The 6,000-nt window shown below is 42.6% G+C and overlaps 1 protein-coding gene across 1 annotated transcript in view; it reads left to right on the top strand.

The window, feature by feature from the left end:
* The first annotated feature begins 1,654 nt into the window (after positions 1–1,654).
* The window catches only part of LOC105934932 (glutamate receptor ionotropic, NMDA 2D), a 107,521-nt gene continuing 103,175 nt past the window's right edge, over positions 1,655–6,000 (top strand). Inside the window, exon 1 of the mRNA XM_036135012.1 lies at positions 1,655–2,232. The gene's annotated coding sequence lies outside the window, so the exon portion shown is untranslated. The remainder of the gene's footprint in view (positions 2,233–6,000) is intronic.

The following is a 6,000-nucleotide window of genomic DNA, read 5'->3' as shown; positions in this document are numbered from 1 at the left end:
TATACTAATTTTCTTTGATATCATTAAAAAGGGCGTGCACGACCTATGTATGGAGGCCTTAGTCCTCAACGTGGCCGACCCAGGTTTGACTCCGACCTGTGATCCTTTGTTTCTCCCCCTCTCTCATACCACCTTTCCTGTCAGCACACTACGAAAAACGAGCCACTAGTGCAGTAAAAACCTCTAAAAAAAAAAAAAATAGGATTTTTGTTTTTTTGGCATAAAATATTTATTTATTTAAACATTGTGTAAGCATCAGAGCGTTATGATTGCCGATTTAGCCATACATTTTATGGCACCAGGATGTTTTCATTCTAATTCTAAAAAGTGTTTGAAAATAAAAATATATATATATTTTTTGTACAAGCATGTTTTTTACTACTGTAATTTATTGCAAAATAGCGTATTAAAATGCCCAAATAGGCTTTTACACGTTTAGAAATAAAAAGTTAAAATATGCGATTGATTTGTGATATATCTAAGTCTTATGTGGAAGTACATCCTGTGTTTGGAACACACGTTGTCAGGATTCTTGTTCCAAGAAAATGTCTTATCTTTATAGACCCACAGGCCCACCTGACTGATCAGTTTCATTAATGAAATAATTTATAGCCCTGACAAATTAAAATGAAAATGATTTACTAAAAACTTTGCTTCTTTTAAAAAAATACCTATATCTCTCAACGGATGATAGAACAACAAAACAATCTATGTTGTTTAAAAAAAAACACATCAATAATTATTTATACACTGCATTATAGTAACCAAACCATTCTTATAATTGCTGAGCAGTTTTTGCATGTTTCCAGTGATATTTTGATCTTTTATCTCTGGTGATGAGTTCGATGAGCTTGAGTCTTTAAAGTTTAAAGCCATCTTCCTATCACCCTTTAGCTCCATCCACATTCCATAACAGATTCTAGTCGAAACTCTGGCTGGGCCACTACGAAAATGGTTCTTCCAGTCAAAAGAAAGATGTTGGTAATGTTAAATGATTTTTTTCAAATTTAAATCTGCCCGAGGTATGAATAAATTTGGGCTTCACCATTTCTTGCAAATACTTAATACAAAGATGTATTCTGAGAACCATTGATGCAGAGGGATAAAAGTTACCACATCCCAGACCAAACACTCTGCAACTTATGCCTATTCCAGATTCTCAGATGAAGGGAAGCAAAAATACGCCGCAAGCAATAAATCTCCTGTTGCATTTCTCTCTCAAGCAGGAAAAAAAAAGTTATGTCACATTTATTTGAGAATCTGCAGCTGTAACACAGAAATTACGAATCGGAACTGCAGCACTGAAACACTGCACATCCACTGCGCTGACTGCAACCTGCGCACGCATGGCACGCTTACATGCTGCCACAGCCATCCATCCACATGCACACACGCTTAAAAGCAAAGCTATGAAGCTGCAGCTCTCCATGCTAAGCTGCACCAGGCAGCTGCCTGGGTGACACTCACATGTGGATCCACAGACGCTGGTGTGGTGCCTCCGTTTTGCTTGGAGAAGCAGAAAGAGGCGATAGGAGGCAGCAGTAAAAAAGAGGGGGGTAAAAAAAGCAGGACGGCGAGGGAGGGATGCAGGGAGGGAGCTTGTGATGGATGGATGGATAGAGGGAGGGAAGGAGGGGAAAATGGGGAGCGACGCAAAGGGAAGGGGGCATGAGAGGGCTGAGTGATTCTAGTAAATATTTATATTGTATTATAATACGAGGAGGGAGACTGAGAAAGGAGGGGAGCTAGAGAGCGCGTCCCAACCCTTTATTAATTTTATTCCGGACCGATAAGTTTAGCATTCAACACGTGTCGCCTGAGATGGAGAGAGGCAGGGAGGGAGGAAGGGGAAGGAGGAGAGAGATACAGGGGGAGAGATGGAGGTTGACGGTTGCTAGGTGACGGGGCGCATATACTGAATTTTAACAAAAGAAGAGGGAAAGAGGGAGAGCTGGAGAGAGTGTGTGTGAGAGAGAGGAGAGAGGGAGCGAGAGAGGTGAAGAGAGAGATCGGGAGAAATTGAATACATGTAGAACATATATATTTATACAGATATATATTTTCACAGCGTGCGTGTCTGTGTGCGTGTGCGCGCGTGTGTGGCGGCAGCGGCGGCGGTGGAGGTGGCGGTGGTGGTGAGGGACACCCGCAAAACGGATACCTCAAAAAGCAAGGATGTGAAAAAGAATGGAGGGACGCAGGAAGAGAGGGGGGAAAGGCTGGTGAAATTCAGTAAGTACATTTTTGTTTGATTTGCTTCACATTAGCAGTGCGCATTTTTTGCTCCAAACACGCACACAGACTCTCTGCTGATGATGATGCTGCTGCTTTGGATGGATTGCGGCTCGGGCAGTGAGAGGATGCTGCGCGTCATTGAGACATGGAATAGATGGACAGTCGTATGTCGGCATTCGTGTGTAGGGACGCTTGTGATGGAGAGATGGAGGTTGGAAGCGGCCGGCGCGCCGGGGCTTTGACCCCTCTGTCATTGCTGCGCCCGAAAAACTCACAGGCGCAGATGGGATAGACGCTCACGCACACAGTTTACCGGCAGTTCAATAAATCATGCACACCAAAGAACCTTGAGGCTCTACCGATCCAGTCCTTCTGGAAATGTTTGGTGATGAGGACAGAGTTTGGGTTGAGTTTAAGAGAAAAACTGGCAACAGTTTTCATGTTTCACTTTGCTGCAGATGTTTTAATTGGTGCTCGTTTTCTCCACATGCGTGCTTGGTGTTGCTGCGTGAATGTGTGCTTCGTTTTAAAAAGCCACCGCAAGATTACCGATCAGTTTTTCCCCCCCTCTTGATCTATTTATATCCCGATACGCTGAATATTTGGGCGTATGGCAGCCCACGGTTATCCCCTCTGTTGCCACTGAATAATCTTCAGACAGCTGAAACCGACCCTTTTTTGATTTATTTATTTTTTCCAAAGGTGTGTGTGTATGTGTGTGAAACAGATTTTAATCAATTTGTCGTTTCAAAATAAGTTTTGCTTGCCAAAAAGCAGGATTTCATTTTATTTTCTATTATAAAGCAAGGAGGAAGGGTGGTCTTGGACTGTAAAGACCACCAAGGGAGAACATGATGATGTTGACCTGTAAAATGGAGAGGCAGAGTGTTTGCCACTCTCACGGATTTACTGCAGTGCTTGAGAGTGATAATGTCAAATTTATAGGCCTGCATACGGAGGCCGCTGGATGCATTTGCAATTGAACCAAATGTGTTTTTATTTACTTTGCATCTGTCTAAATGACATTCACCATTTCCTTCCCAGATGATCTATTCACCTCATCATTTCCCCCTTCACAAATCCCGCTTTTTGAAATTGTACGCACATGCAGACGTACTGCAGCAGTGTACTGCATGCACTGCTGCCCCTGAAGTGTTGCCTTCAGTGTCCCCTTCTTTGCTGAACGGTCGCCCAGAGATCTGTACTGTACCAGGTGTTGTAAGAGGGGGGGCGGTGGGGAAGGAGGTGAGAGTAGAGAAACAGTCAGAAGGTGGGAGGAGAATGAGGACGTGGATGGAAGGCATGAAGAAGGGGGCAAAGTAAAGCTGATTTGAATTGGGCTTCAAAGGTGGTGGATGTGGTTGGAGAGATGTGAGGAGCAGAGTCAACATTTGCGAGCTTGTTTTTCTCCAACTCCAAGCTCCTCATCAATTTTATCCCATTGATTCTTTGACTTCAGCTCAGAAAAGCCTCGAGCTTATAGCCCAATCCTCCCACCGCCAACTCTCCTTCCCCTCATTCATTTGTTTCTTTTCTTCTGCCAACATCCCTGCTTCTTCTTGCCCGCGTCTTTTCCCCTCTTCTCCTTCACCTCTGCAACGAGTGACTTCCTCTGCACTGGTTTACTCTCCCGCCTCCTACCCCTTTCATCGTGGGTTTAATACAACATTAGTGGCTCACTCTTGCAGCCCACCCAAAACCCGTCTTTCTTTTCTTCACCCTCTCTACACGTGGCACCCAGTGTTCCTTTAATACCACTAATTAAGGTAAAGCTCATTAACATAGAACATCAATTAGCCTTTAACGAGATCAGAGGCGGCTGTTTTGGAGCGATTACAGTACTTTCTTCTCCCTGGGTGCATCTCTGGACTCTTCTGCAGACTGTTGGAACTATGGAGTTCATAGTGAGGAGTTGCGTGACAAGAGTGTATTCCAGCAATTATTTCCCTGCCGTTTGCTTGGAAGACACAGCAACAGATGTCAAACTCTTTAACTACAAATCTTCTATTTCCTCTGATGCCATCTCTCACTTGAACTCATTAAATAAATCTGCATCATTCTGGAAAAGACTGCCCTCCTTTGAAAGTAACTGGGGACACAGAATGGCAGACTGTTATCCATAACCAAAGTCTTAATTGCAGAAAGCACTTTTAAGGTCTTTATTGGCCTAAACTCCCTCAAAGTGTCCAGTTTAGCCTTAAAATGATGCTTCCGACAGTCAATGCAAAAGTTTTTCACATGTTAAATTAAATGTTGAAGAGCTGGCAGTTATAAAACCAAAGGAAAGAGCCTTCTAAGGAAGAACTGTGTGTGCAGTCGTGCAGTTAAAGCTGAGATAATTAGTTTGCCAGATATCCACAGTTCTGCAGCATCTTTCATGTCAGGTCTTTCCTGGTTCATCATTTCTACAGCACCACAAACGGAATGTCTGGTTATTAAAAACAAATCAAATTCAGTCGCCATTATTTATCTGCTGTAAAACCCAGTAGCTGAAATTATTAAAATTATTAAATCCTTCAAATAAGAGGCAAGCAATGACAGAGTAAAAGTTTGGCAACAGCAAATAAAATGCATACAATTTATTTATTTATTTATTTATTTATTTATTTTTTAACAAACATTTTAATGATATCAAAGAAAATTAGTATATAAACTAAAAGGTTTTCAGGCTTTTTATTACCAATAAACTTTACAACTTCGAGCAATCAAATTCAGAGCTAGAAGCAATAGAATAAGGGTGAATTTTTAAGCAGTGTTTAAAATTATTAATGTAAGTGTAATCATTCAGTTAAACACATTTGCAATATATCTTACTTGAATGTAAAGTTGTGCCAATATATTTCCGACTTCACGGAACATTTTGCAGTTTAAATTATTTACACACTGAGCAAATATTTTACATGCTTCTTGCAGCACTATAGTATACAAGAATATTCTCCCATTTTGCCTCAAGAACCAAGGAGTTGCTGTAGACAAGCCATGTTTTGTGGTGTCCTTACATGTTCTGTGACGATATACGTCCTTTTGGGTAGAGGGATTTTGTAGGTTTGGTAGTCTGAGGGATTATCTGCCACATATGCCACCCGAACATCTCAGATTTACACCCAGGGGAGTTGGGAAGCCAAGTGAGCTTCTGATCCGTTGTGTCATTGTTCTTGCCTGTCTGCTGTCTGTGTCCTGCCATACATCCCCTGCTCTTTTGTAATCAAGCTTATGCATCACACCTGTGAGCCTCCATCATTGTTTAGCTGCAATTAAGCTCATTCCTCACACCTGTTGACTGGTCTTTATAAGATTGCCACAGACAGCAGGACAGCGGCATCTTCTGGAAAGCTTCTGCGAGCAGATTTCCAGCTTTCCTTTTATACCTGGTTACCAAGTAATTTCCCCTATTTTCGTTTCCTGGATTTTCCTGCCTTGCCTTGCCTTGCCTTGCCCTTCTCGGTTATCTACCGAGCTTCTGGTTTCTGAACCTCGACCTGGATTGTACCAAGACTAACAAGCCTTGCCTAACCCCTGGATTTTGTCTGCCCTGTTCTGCCCTACCTGTGCATGACCCAAGCCTGTCCCCTGGACTCTGATTAGGCTTCAGCCAATCTGCCAAACACTTTAGCAGTGAGTAAGCCCTCTCTCTCCACTGCCAGGTCTTCAGCTTGCACCTTCCAGTTCTCCTTACATCTAAATGTTTTAAACACAACGCCAAAGGCTGGGTTGAATCTCAGGCCTCGTCCCTGTCTGGTTCGTAAAACTGTTTTGTTTTTGAGT

The sequence above is a fragment of the Fundulus heteroclitus genome, chromosome 3 (genome assembly GCF_011125445.2).
Source record: "Fundulus heteroclitus isolate FHET01 chromosome 3, MU-UCD_Fhet_4.1, whole genome shotgun sequence".
In the NCBI taxonomy this organism is placed as follows: domain Eukaryota; kingdom Metazoa; phylum Chordata; class Actinopteri; order Cyprinodontiformes; family Fundulidae; genus Fundulus; species Fundulus heteroclitus.
Note: the sequence above shows the minus strand (reverse complement) of the source record. Positions and strands in the feature narration are given on the sequence as shown.